The sequence below is a fragment of the Melanostigma gelatinosum genome (assembly GCF_949748355.1).
Source record: "Melanostigma gelatinosum genome assembly, chromosome: 18".
In the NCBI taxonomy this organism is placed as follows: domain Eukaryota; kingdom Metazoa; phylum Chordata; class Actinopteri; order Perciformes; family Zoarcidae; genus Melanostigma; species Melanostigma gelatinosum.
Genome location: NC_136651.1, coordinates 18,245,593 through 18,259,495, shown reverse-complemented (window position 1 = coordinate 18,259,495; position 13,903 = coordinate 18,245,593).

Below are 13,903 nucleotides of genomic sequence, written 5' to 3'. Positions count from 1 at the left end.
TGTAGTTCTCAAAGCCGCCAGTCTCCGGTCAATCATTTTACCTCGCCGATCACCGAAACACACTTCATTCGAAGGCGACGGAACCAAAATGAATCTCGTCAAAGACGTCTTGGTTCGTCTCTGCACTGCTACAGCAATCACAAACTCTGGTTTAAAAGAGACTCAATGGAGCTCATGGTTACAAAGTGGGAAGTCATGTACGTAATGTGGTCGGCGTTGAAGTGGTTCAAGTCGCGAGAACATCGCCGCAACATGGACGCATGCCGTCAACGTCCACGCTGCAAGTCACAGAGGCTTACAATGTAGCGAGCTAGCGAGCGTGTAACGCCCCGTGGGAAATACAAAAGGCTCGATGACAGAGGGAAAAAGATAAGGTCATTGGGGAATATCAATATTTTCCACACACCTATTATGAGATTACAAAGAAAAAATCAGTTCATCTTTATAAAATGATATATATTATCTTATCGTGCAACAAAAATGAACTTCCGCGGACTCCGCCATTCCTGGAAACTTCAGTAAACACGTCGCAGCTCGCTTACAAAGTCGTGCATACGAGGCCTCTATAACAGTCTCCTGCTGGCTCACTGCCAACGGGAAAAGAGTCTATCGCTTAGTTTTAGCAGGTTTTCCCCGTGTTTAAAGAAACCACGCACACCATGCGCAGACTTTGAGGCCCTACTCCATCACGTGTGTAACTTGTGTACGCACCCACACGCACACACACACGCACCCGCACACACACACTCAAATGAATGCTGTCATGCAACCAGGTAAGCAAACACACAATCACACAGTCACTCACACGGAAAAAAGAAGCAATCAGGCAAGTAAGTATGTACGTAAATGCACACACACACACACACACACACACACACGCACACACACACACACACACACCATAGGGCTCTTATGTGACAGCTGTTTGTTATTGAGTCTGTGAGGTCAGTGAGGTCTGGTGTTTGTAGTGGCTCAGACTCCCATCAGGGTCTGTGTGTGTGTGTGTGTGTGTGTGTGTGTGTGTGTGTGTGGGTGTGTGTGTGTGTGTGTGTGTGTGTGTGTGTAGGTGTGTGTGTCTGTGTGTGTGATTGTCCCCGGTAACGTAGTTGAATTTAAAACTGTATCTTTGTCCTCTTCCTTGAACTTGCATCAGCACAAAGTCAGCAGTTTCCAGCCTTTTTTTTAGGAATAGTTTTGGGAAGTGCTCTTATTACCTTTAGCCTTTCTCGGAGTGTTATCCATCTGTGCACCCAACTCTCTGCGAGAAAGTGAGGAAGCTAATTTCCCAACAAATTACACACCACCTCTAATTAGTGATAAAGTGTGCAGTAATGTGACAACATGCTGTCAGTTAAGACTTGGTTGTCTGTTAGCTGTGTGCTTGGATGCTGCTGTGAAGTGAAAATGCTCAGCAGTCATGCACACTGCTGCACAGCTTCAGGGTTCTTATCCTGCCTCCAGTAGATTCGATGCTGCTGTCACAGAAACTTCTCTTTCAAACCTGTCTCTGACCTCTGATGCCGATCGGGGCCCGAGTCAGTTGGTGCATTTGGATTTTTTTTTTGCGTACCTAGTAATTCAAAGCAGGTCGTGACTGAGCTAGGATGCTAATGTAGACCCCCCGCCCCCCACCGGAGCATAAAAAAGCCATTACAGCTGACAGAAAGGCCTTTTATTTGGAGAACTAAGCTCAGCTTCACATCAGGAACCAATTACTTTCAACTGCTTTACTAAAAAACAAAAAAAAGCAGCTGAAGAAACCCCCCCCCACCGCCTCTACCTTCTCCGGTGCCCCCCTCCCCTCCAAAGCCAGCACTTTCCTCTCTTCCTTTATTCCTCCCTCTCTTTCTCCTTCTCCCGCTCGCTGGCAGCTCACTCTTCAGCTAACCCTCCTTTTCCTTCCTGTCTCGCTCTCTATCTGGTTTCACTCGTCTCTCCTCCACCCTTTCCTGCCCACTAACCTTACTTTCATATGGTCTCTCTCTAACTTTTTTTTTTTCTTCACAGAATTTCTCACTCTCATAACCTTTTCTTGCCCCGGTGCCCGGCTCTTTCTGCACCACACTTATGTTTCTCTTTCCAATCCCCGTCCCTTGTTAGCATCCCTCCACCCACCTCCAACCCTCTTGCTCCCTCTGCAAGGTACCTTTGTCTCCTCTTTATCCTTTCTCTCTCCTTACAGTTACACTCCAAACTATGGACAAGGTAAGTCCCAGTGGAACGGAAGTTAGAGCATTATTTGCGCTGTGTAAATGGAATATTTGAGCTGTTATAGGAAGGTTTTCAATCAAATTCTTCTAATTTGATTGGACCAGCAAAACGTGGGCGGGCTTAGAGTTTCGTGCGATATCGAGCTGGAGGACTGTTGGCTCCACACACACACACACAAACACTCACACACACACACACACACACAAACACACACGCCTCCCTCACCTGTTGTCAGATCAGGAGGACGAGGGAGAAATGAAAAGGAAAATGTGACTCCCTGTCACTGCAGTACATGCAGATGAAATTGGCATAGTTTCGATTGAATGAATGAGAACTCAGCTACATTGATTTGGAAATAAGTTCATAAATACATTTTTGCCATAGAATAAACAGGGTGTTGCCAGCCAAGCCCTAAGTCTCATTTGATTGGACGATTGTATTTCGAACGCCCTGAGTGGAGGACGAGTCATCAAACATTTGAATCCGTTTCATGTATTTTAGAGACAAGTAAACTAACATAGAGACACATGATTTAAAATGAGGAAAATGTAATTTTTTATTTCACTGAGTATTTAAATCAGTGACTACGCCTGCAGCAGAGAAGAGATTTTCATCTCAAATCGGCAAATAAGGACATATAACAGACATATACTATGAAATGTGTTCGTCAGTCTATAACAGTGGCTCTAGAAGGCATCATGGACGTTGGCAAAGAAGACGCTCTGTACTTGCAATTATTGACAATGTGGCAATATGATTCACCATGCATTGCACAATTTGACACGTCGGAAAATGAATGCCACACAGCGTCACACAGATTCATGCAAGAACATCTCTAGTGAACGGATTTGTTTCTAAGTGGTGCGTAAGAGTGACTTAGAATAATCCGTGGCATTAGCAGATTTTCTTTTATTTCAGCATTTTCCCATAAAATGAGCCATTTGAGGAGTCATGTACAGACCACTGCTGACACTGCTAAATCTGTTCCGTTTTCATCTGCTGATTTACGACAGGAATGTCTTCTCCCGTCCGTGAAAGTAACTTGGCCACCAACAAAAAGTGGATCAGGTAGCCCAATGCAGGACAATATTTATTCTCGCCAAATGTGCACCTCCTCATGAACAGGTGGCATTCATCAAGTCAAAAAGAGTGTTTCTCGTGAAGCCTGTGCAGTTAAGGGAGCTCGGTGAATCTGACTTTGAGCACTCATACACGCAAACCTCATGCATGCAGACCCTTTGCAACATGCAACTAGCCTGCAATTATCACAGTGTCCAGGGTTGTATTTTTGTCTCTTTGTTTTGTTTGTTATAAAGCCTTTCAGCTAGACCTCTTAACTCTGACATGTACAGTTTTGAAACACGATCAGCTATCCTACTGCGTGGAGTGTAAGAATGTGAGTTTAGCGTTTACTGAGGCAGTCAAAATTGCAACCTATAAGTAAATACCGTTAAAGAAAAAAGTAAAGGAATCCATAATTGTGTCATTCAATGGGTATTGGCACGGGCGTACAAAGGATTTTGGTTCACATTTCACCTGTCAGCTAAACTGAATTAGTCGGGGATTTCATTGAAACTAAGTTTGCATCGTAAAATCACAGGTTTACATATTGAATCTCGTCCCACAGGCATGCATGCGGTCGGCCTTTCAGTAACTGAGAATACGCTTGCAGCCACACACACACACACACACTGAGCGGTGCCACGTCTGCGGTTCAAAGCCAGTGGTGTGGTACCATGTAAACACCACTCAGTGGCATGGTTGCGGTAACCCTCACACACTCTCTCCCTCCCTCTGTTTCTCTTCCTCTCTCTGTCTTTCTGTTTTTCTTCATTCCTGCTCTGCATCCCTCTCTCTATCTCACGCTGTCTCCTTCTGTTTCCTGTATCTCTGCGTCCGCTTCTTCCTTGCAAGCGATCGTGTCTGCAGATGTCAATTTGATTTTGCAGATGTTCGTCAACATCCAAGTCTGTATTCGCTTTGTCGTCTAGGTCCATCTGCGACGCGTTTACTTCTGTCCATGCCTGCATCTGTATGAATATAGTTCCACACAATGTAGTGTATTTACAGTATTGGATGTATCACATGTAGCGTTATAAACAGAAGTAATATACCATGAGAATATAGTCTCATGAGCTGGATTTCTATTCCCATCTTTTTATTTGCATTTTGAAGCATCGCATTAAAAAAAAAACTGGACATAAAACAGCAAAATTCATCTAAACTTCCTCAATTGTGAGAAACAAAGTTTTTACATTCACTTGAAGTGTTTTTTTGCCTTTGTGGAAAAATAGTTGTTGCTTTAAATGGAATAAATTCTGACGTGGCGAATATCTAACGCGAATACATAGTCGCTTTCAGGGCTTTCTGCCAGAAAGGGTTAAGTTTAACCTAAGCCATGATCTCTTCCTAACCCTGAACAAGTAGGTCACAGAGCAGTCCAGCCCAACCACAACCTTAAACCAGCCCAATTCAATAAAAGACAGCCCCAATGACAACCTTGCCAGAACGCTGTGTGAAAACATAAAAGCAGTACAGTGCAATAGAAAACATCATAAGCTACAAAGCTTCAGATTTGCATCCAATAACTGAAGATAAAATGTCAGATAAATAGGCTATCGCAACCCACAAAGGGTGCAGTTAGACGACCAAATACAAATTCCCATGTCAGGGATGATGACGTCAAGGGAACGATTGAATGAAACATGTCAAAAATATAAATCTGTTTAACCATAAAGTCATTGGTTGTTTGGTAATATTGTTTTCTCAGTACTTTCAGACCCAGCCAAATGCCCACAAAAGCAGCACAAATTGCATCTACCAGCCCAACTCTACACCCGGCCCATTTTAATCAAAAGTAGCCTTATTGGGTGTAAACCATTGATTGTATATAAGAAGTGCACGTAGTCATCGTGATGTCATCTGCTGGTTTGTGGACTGATGTTTTGAAGCCTCGAGTTGGCAATCTTGGATTACAACCATCGCTGGGTTGGTGTTTTTTGCAACCCATGAACGTCCGTATTTGGCTGGCCGAGGAGTGCCATAGAGACACTTGTATTGTTTCGGGTTTAAAAACCTGTACTTTGGCTATATGTTCTGACCTAACAACGCTACAGCAGAGTTCATTCACTCCAAACCAGTTGATGGAAACGTGCCCTCTTAGCATTTCTTTTTTAGCTCCAGTTTAAAAGTTTTCTTCCAATTAGCTTGACAACAGAATGGAAACACAGCGAGTGACTGTAAAAGATATTCAATGTGTCTCTATTTGCCCAGATTTAGTTTACTATTCATTTACATCTTACGGAGTGTTACTTTCTGCGTATTGTGTTTTTAATCATAACACACTGTTGTCGTGGTCCTTCCTCAGAAACCCAAATAATAGTGAAGCATTGAAGCATAATTGTTGACCATGGACGCCTGCTGAGAGGGCTAAGTCTGGACCAAACTGGTGAACAGACCAACATCCATCCCAACATTTGCCGCTGACATGGCATAACAATGTCAGTTAGCTCTTTAGTCATTTTAAGTATAAGTATGTTGTCAGTTGAGTGTGTGCACTCGTATCATCAGGTAAGTAGTAAACACATGCATGTCTGCTCTTAGACACACACTCCCCTGTAGGCTCTAACACACACACACACATTCTTGGATAAAGAGCTATTTGTTTTAATGGCTGAGGGGAGGATGTGGATCTACCACCCATTGTGACGCTGTGCTGACTGCGGCGGTTCTCAGGCATTGTGTGAAGAAAATGAGCCCTTAAAACTCCACGTTAGAGACAATCGACTCTAAAGAGCTGCATGTTCGAGCCACGGTGGCAGCTGGAGGTCCGCTAGTCTGCACAAGTCCAAGACAAGGTTGTCCAAACCAAATTCCAGGTCAGGTCGTTCGTAATTTAAATAACGGACGGCCGATTGAGCCAAATCTCCACAGTCAAGTTGTTGTCAGCTATGTAGGCTTGCTGCCTAGATGGCAGAAATACAAATTCAATACATATATTCTTCAAAATGCACTGAATGCTTGTCCAATTTAAAGTTTACAAAACTGGCTGGAATGTGTACATTCTTCAGTTTATTAGAGTATTTTACCTGCTTTTCTGTCAAAATCCCTTTTGTGGTTGTTGGACAAGCTGACATCATTTACAAGCGCCAACTGCAATGCTACCGGCTCCTTCAGAGCCATGTGCTGGGCTGTTCCCAAATGTGTTATTACAGAGTAAGAATAATGATCCAGATCCCAAGGGACAACTCTTTAAAAATGAATAAATAAATAAAGGGAAGCTTTTATAATAATAATAATAATAATACATACATTTTATATAGCGCTTTTCAAAATACCCAATGACGCTTTACAGGGCAGAGACAAACAGAACAAACAAAAAACAGAATATTTTGGTAAAATAAAAAAAATAAAAAATAAATATCTGGAGAAGCTGTGCGGAATGGGTCATGTAGTGGAGGGTAGGGTGCAGGGGTTAGCAGGTGAAGGCGAGTTTGAAGAGGTGGGTTTTGAGGGCTTGTTTGATCGTGAGCCTCACGGATGTGGATGGGGAGGGCGTTCCCGAGGGGAGGTGCAGCAGCTGAGAAGGCCCTGTCACCCCAGGTCCGGCACTTGGTCCTGATGGTCTTCAGAGTGTTTGCACCGGCGGACCTGAGGCAACGGGTTGGGCCGTAGAGGGGGAGGAGGTCTGAAAGGTTGTTTAGGGCTTTGTAGGTGGTGAGTAATATTTTGAAGTCTATTCTGTATTTGACCGGGAGCCAGTGGAGGTTGCGAAGGACCGAAGGAGGTGATGTGATCATAGCGGCGGGTGGAAGTGAGCAGTCGAGCGGCAGAGTTCTGAACATATTGGAGTTTATTGAGGATTTTGTTAGGAGAACCATAGAGGATGCTGTTGCAGTAGTCGAGTCTGGAGGTTATGAGGGCACGGATGAGAATTTCGGTGGTGGCAGAGGACAGGGAGGGTCGGAGGCGTGCAATGTTCCTGAGGTGAAAGAAGGCAGTTTTGGTGATGTGGTCGGCGTGGGGTAGAAAAGAGAGGGTGGGGTCGAAGATGATACCGAGGTGCGGACCTGGGTGGAGGGGGTGACAATGGAGCCATCAATGTTGAGGGAGAAGGGCTGGGCTGAACGGGTGAGGGAGTTGGGGCCGATGAGTATTTCAGATTTGTTGCAGTTGAGTTTGAGAAAGTTATGTTGCATCCATGATTTTATATCAGTGAGACAGGTTGTGAGAGTGGAGTGGGTGACGGAGGTGATGGTCTTGGAGGAGAAGTAGAGTTGGGTGTTGTCAGCGTAGCAGTGGAAGTTGAGACCATGACGACGGATGATTTGTCCAAGGGGAAGGATGTAAATGATGAAGAGGAGGGGACCAAGCACGGAACCTTAGGGGACACCGTGGGTGACTGGGGAGGTAGAGAATTTACAGTTGTTTATTGAATTGATGTCGGTCTGAGAGATATGAGGTGAACCAGGAGAGGGCAGTGCCAGTTATGCCAAGGGAGTACTGGAGACGTGAGAGGAGGATGGAGTGGTTGATGGTGTCGAAGGCGGCGCTGAGGTCAAGGAGGATGAGGATGGTGAGGAAGCCAGAGTCAGCAGAGAGAAGTATGTCATTTGTGATTTTTTCAGTAGGGCGGTTTCTGTGCTGTGTTTTGAACGGAAGCCGGATTGGAAGGGTTCGTAGAGATTATAGAGATTGAGGTGGGACTTGAGTTGTGATGCAACAGCTCTCTCAAGGACTTTGGACAGGTAGGGGAGGTTGGAGATGGGCCAGTAGTTGTTGGGGATGTCGGGGTCAAGACCAGGTTTTTTCAGCACGGGGGTGACAGCAGTGATCTTGAGTGTGAGGGGTATGAGATCAGAAGACAGTGAGGAGTTGATAATGTTGGTGATGAGAGGGGAGAGTGAGGGGAGGCAGGCCTTGACTATGGAAGAGGGGAGGGGGTCAAGGGCACAGGTGGAGGTCTTCATGCTGGAGAGTATGGAGGAGAGGTCCATTTCAGTGATTGAACTGAAGGATGAGAGTGAGTGGCTTGGAAGTAGGGGAGAGTCATGTTGAGGGCTTGTGGGGGTGGTAGAGGGGGGGAGGGGGCTGCCAGCTGGTTGTGTATTGCAATGATTTTGTCGTTGGATAGAAATGAGTTGCATTTGCTGGTGGTGAAGGAGGTGGGGATGGTGTCCATGGGCTTGAGGAGTTTGTTGATGGTGGAGAAAAGCGTTTTTGGGGTTGTTTTATTATTTATATAACAGTATGAAAGGAGAGGCTGTGCCACTGTTTAATGTTCACCCCACTCTCAAGATCTGGTCACCAATTACACAAATGACTACTGGCTGTGCTCATGGCCATACATTTCCTACAAATAAACAAGCTTAGCTCTTATCTACAAACTACAAAAACAAGCATGAGCTTCATCTTTTAAAATAAATTTGGAGAGGACTCAAAAACCAGATGCTACACCGTCACTGTTGGCCCTCGAGCAGGATAGCAGGGCAGAATCACGAGATTATTGGGAAAAACCTATTCCTGACTCACGTCTAGTTTAACAATTGTTAATCCGCTTCAAAAAGACTGAACTAAGCATCTTAGTTTGGGGCTAGTTTAGGTCACCAAGGTTATCTTTTAAGTGTCAAAGGTTTTACAACTGGAGAATTTCAGCTAAGATTTTGTCCAACGTGTTTGAGTTTTAAAAGGTTGTTTGGCAAAAACAGATAAAAGTTGAGATCCGATGAACTCCAACTACAAAGGTAGAAAAATTTCAATGTGAAGACAAGGTTACGAGGTTATTTTATTGTCATTGTACAACACGGAAATGCAGATTGTGGTCTCATTTTGCAACATCACTAAAAAACCCAAAAAATAAATATATGTGCAGGGTGGAAGAGTGTAATATCCTTTCAGCTCCTTGCAGGCACCTCTTGTCACCAATATCACTGATGCTCAATGGATGGGTACCAAAGTTGTTCTGTTTGGTTTTAATCACGCGTTGTAGAGCCCTCCTGTCCTGGGCCATACACAACCCATGCCAATTTGTAATGGTTCCAGTCAGGATGCTTTCTATTCCTCCTTTGTAAAAGTTATCAAGAACTTGGAACGGGAATTTTGCCGTCTTAAGTTTCCTTAAGAAATACAGCCGTTTATGAACTTTCTTCACCGGGATGGAGATGTGAGAGGACCGTGTCAGATTGTTTGTGATGCTGATTCAGAGAACCTTCAACTTGCTCCACCTCAGCTCCATTGATGTAGACAGGGTGTGTCTTCCCCTCCTTTTTTTCTAAAATCAACCGTCAGCTCCTTGGTTTTACTGGCATTCGGCAGATTTTGCCTCTGAGCAACCCTCTGCAAGTTTGTTGATTTCCTCTGAAGTCTCATCTTTGTTTGTAATCCGTCCGATGATGGTAGCGTCATCTTTCTTCTAGGTAAGACTCTAACATACCGTCTCCTAACTCCACTCTAACTTTGGACCAACGACCTAACCATCATTTGAAAGATACGCCTTCATTATATTAGGACGGTGGTGCACCTCTGTCCAGAACTAGCTGGGCAAAGGGCAAAAGACAATTTCGGAGGGGTTCTTTTTTTTCTACTTGGGGGTTTGCCGAACGTTCTGCGCGGGTTTCAAGCTTGATGAGATGTACATCATGTGACGGCATCTCCAGGTCCAACGGCCATATATGGGGTCTGAACTACAGTGATGCAGGGAGCTGCTGTGAAAAAGACATGAATCACCTTTTACGAGAAAAATAATAAAATCTTAGGAAACAAAAAGCAAAACCCCTTCCAGACATCACGATTCAGTCTTTGGTTACTGTACACAAGAGAAATAATTGGATTCAACTGCGTAGTTGCATATATAACAGGAGAAAGAATCTAGTTACAAAAATAAATTCACTTAGGGCTTGGCTGGCAACACCCTGTTTATTCTATGGCAAAACCAATGAAAGGCTGGCCCTCCTCTGCTGTTACTCAACTCTTTTAAAACCGTCTGGTCCAAAATCTTTATTTCATTACAGTCCACTTTGACCCCTAAATTGAAAGGTCACATTGAGTTCATCTTCCTTTCTCTCCACATCTTCCATGTGTACCTGTCAGTGTTTTTATTACTCACTTCTTTTTTTATTGCTTTCACTCTCATTCGTCTCTCCCCTGCTCTCTGTTGTGGCTGTGTATACGTGTATGTGCGTCTCCCCTGCAGTACGGTTCGTCTGATTTATAGGGAAGCTGCAGACTGTGCAGAGACTCTGGTTTCAGCTTTGAAGTCACAGCGACCACAGGACTTCTGGCTAACACACACACACACACACACACACACACACACACACACACACACACACACACACACACACACACACACACACACAAAGAGAGAGAGAGAGAGAGAGAGAGAGAGAGAGAGAGAGGACCTGTGGATTAAACACACACACTGTCAGTTCCTTTGCCAGAATCCTGAAGAGGGAGTCAGCGCGGGAGAGATGTGTCACACAGAGACAGCGAGCGAGCGAGAGACAGATGGCATAGAGAAGTACGGGAGGAAGGAGAGGAAAGATATAAAACCCTAAAATGAGGGAGGGAGGGAGGGAGGGAGAGGGGGGAGAGGAAATGGTCCCTGCCCATAGAGGTAAAAGAACCCCTTGTCTGTTTCAACAAAGTCACATTTCAGCTCTCTTTAGTTCGCTCTCTTTAGTTCAGTCCTGCTTATCACTTCTTGCAGATACCAGACATGTCATATTTTCAAAGGCATTTCTTTATATATATATACACACACAGTATATATATATATTGTTGGGGTCTGACCATATGGCTTCAACATGTGCTGTGAACAAAGAGAATCAGGCCTTCACTTTTTCAAGCAAAGGTTTCATCCTGATTTGTAGTTCCCCCCCCAAAAAACTATGGTTCCTGAAGTCACCTGAATGCACCGCTGCAATCTCATTGGCCGAGGGCCAAGAGACCCCAGGACCCCTGTGGTTCAACCACTGTTCAACAAAACTGCCTGCAGATCACACCTCATTGCTTTTTCCCTTCGACCTCCGTCGAACAGGGAGCACACAACGCTCTCTTCACCCGGACCTTCGTCCTGGACACATGAAGACACATCGGCCTCTCCTCCCCCCTCCAGCACGACGGAGGCCACGAGGAAGCAACGGCCTTCTCCCCTCCTTAAACCCTGACAGGTCACGAGCCATTTCGCCTGGATGAAACAGACAGTGCTCCACTTTGAGTAAGGCTCCACTCAGCCCGCGTAACGAATCCGCATCCGCGATCCGTTCTCCGCTTTTTGCTTTTCCCCCCTTTTTTGTGCACAAACCGGCACAGAGGAGCCCGATGAAACCTCGCTCCTCTCGTGACCGACGATTCCCGGTAAGACGCGCAGACACGCTGTCTCATCCGAAGTTAACTGTCCTCCCTGCAGCGAGTACAGATCGGACCTGCGTTTGCTCCAGAGCCACGCCAACGGACCGAAGCCGCACCAGCAAAAGCCGTGCGACACACAGCGCCCGCTACAAGGCCGCGCTGAAAGCTCCCCCTGCTCCCCCTTCCTGACGAGGAAAAGGGACCACTTTGCCACGAACACACTCCAACGTTGCAACGAAGCATCGACAAGTAAGATTCTTGATATCTGGGCATAGCTTAGCTTAAATTAACTTAAGTTTAATTCAGGCCATTCATTTATATGTTGATATTCCCGTGTTTTTGTGTGTTTAAGTTACGGTCACGTGATATCGAGGCATTGCGCAATCCCTCGCGGATCAGAAAATCCGCTCTATGGTGCATTCCCGTATTCTGTTTTGTGTTAAGACACTGTCACATTATACGGAGGTATTTACGCAATCATTACGGGCCACAGAAGCTCCGCTGTATTTGTGTATTAACTGCTATGACTGTTTATTTGGGGATTCTTTTCATTCATTGTATTCCACTCCGTGTGGGAGTTCTCTCTTCATTAACTCGACTCTGTGAGTGAGCTGAGGTGCGTGGCTTATCACGCCATAAGTTACCAGCAGTTCAAAGACGACAGCGGTATACTTATGCGTGATAGAACCAGCAAACTCAGGCTCCCTACAACATTGCACGCCGAAGTGTGATGCACGTTGAGTTCTCGCTCCTTTTTCCCTTTCTTCCTCCTCTCACGTAACACGCACACACAGCTCCTATCTCTGCCCCTGGGGGAAACCCCGTTCAATCGATGGCCTCACACACACACGTGATTACATACAGCAGTCTCACTGCCATTTTGGCCCGCGTCACTCGACTCCGCCATCTTTGTAGTCTATAGCTGTAGTATCTTAAGGCCCCTCCCCTTTTGGCCGCGTCACTCGACGCCGCCATCTTTGTAGTCTTTAGCAATAGCTGTAAGACTCCCCTTCCTTTTCACCCACAGACCCACACACACACACACACACACACACACACACAGACATACACCCTCATCCATTTTATTCATTCTTTAGTTTAGGCATATAAAATTGTATGATATCGTTTGTTGGTTGCAATATTAATTGATTTGATCATTTATTATTTTGATTTAATAAACTCTGTTATACTTTAAGGAGCAGTCGTCTGTGATTACTTGTGCATATGTATTTGATAAGACTGTATGTAGTAGCCTGTGCTTGAACTTAAAAACCTTCACTGTCACTGAATGTATAGTCATACGCAGACTATTGACATTATGAGTGACACTAATTATGAGACTTAGTTTTATCGTTTGGTTATTGGTCCCTGTTCGCAGGGTGGTGCCCCGTTGTTATTAATAATCATTAATAATTGTTACATACATCAATAATTCTATTGATGTCAAGAATTCAGTTTCTTAAATGCTGATAACCCAAACACACTCCTTTACGTTCCCAACAATGTATCATAATGATGGTGTTTTTGTTTTGTTTTCTGAAGTTACATTAGTGACATTTGTCACGTATTCTACTGTCACGTGCTTCCATTTGCATGTTCTTCCTAAACCCAACTGCGGCTGTCACCGTAGCGTTGTTGCCTAAATATAACAGTGCAACACCCAAAAAGCTTGAAATGCGTAAACAAGTACACACACAGATGTTGTGCTGTTGAGGTTTTTTCATCAGCCTCACAAATCCCCCAACTTTCTGGAAGTATCATCAATAATTGCTAGAGTAGCCCCTTTTTAAATGGGGTTTAATAAAATCTTCCCCACTGAAGACTTAGAAGACTTATTTGAAACAGAACGTCTCATGCAGAACAAGATACCTGACAGACAGCCTGATATAACAACTGTGCAAGCAATCTAAACTGTAGTTATAAACCATTGACTTCCAAAAAGGCATGACATCATAGCGGAGGAACATGATGGGTGATTTGCCAATCCTGGAATATTCATTTCCAACGAACGATCCGTTAGTGTTGCAGAATTTCTTCCTGCTGCATTCCATTGCTCTGACATTTTCCAGAAAAGTAATCCGCTGATCAAGTAGTGCAGAATATGCCCACATCTGGTTGAGTAGACCTGTTTTTTTTAATTTTTCTATGAAAGTGTAGCAAATAAAGCTCCACTAACTTGCTCACAAAACACATTGCACATCCTATAACTCCTGAATCTGTGCTTGAGCCGTCGTGTTTGCTCGGGGAAAATTTCGGAAACGGATAGACACGAGAATAGTCGCTAGTTGCTTCAATGATAGCTCGCTTCCTGCACATCAAATAACAATAACTTTATTTATAT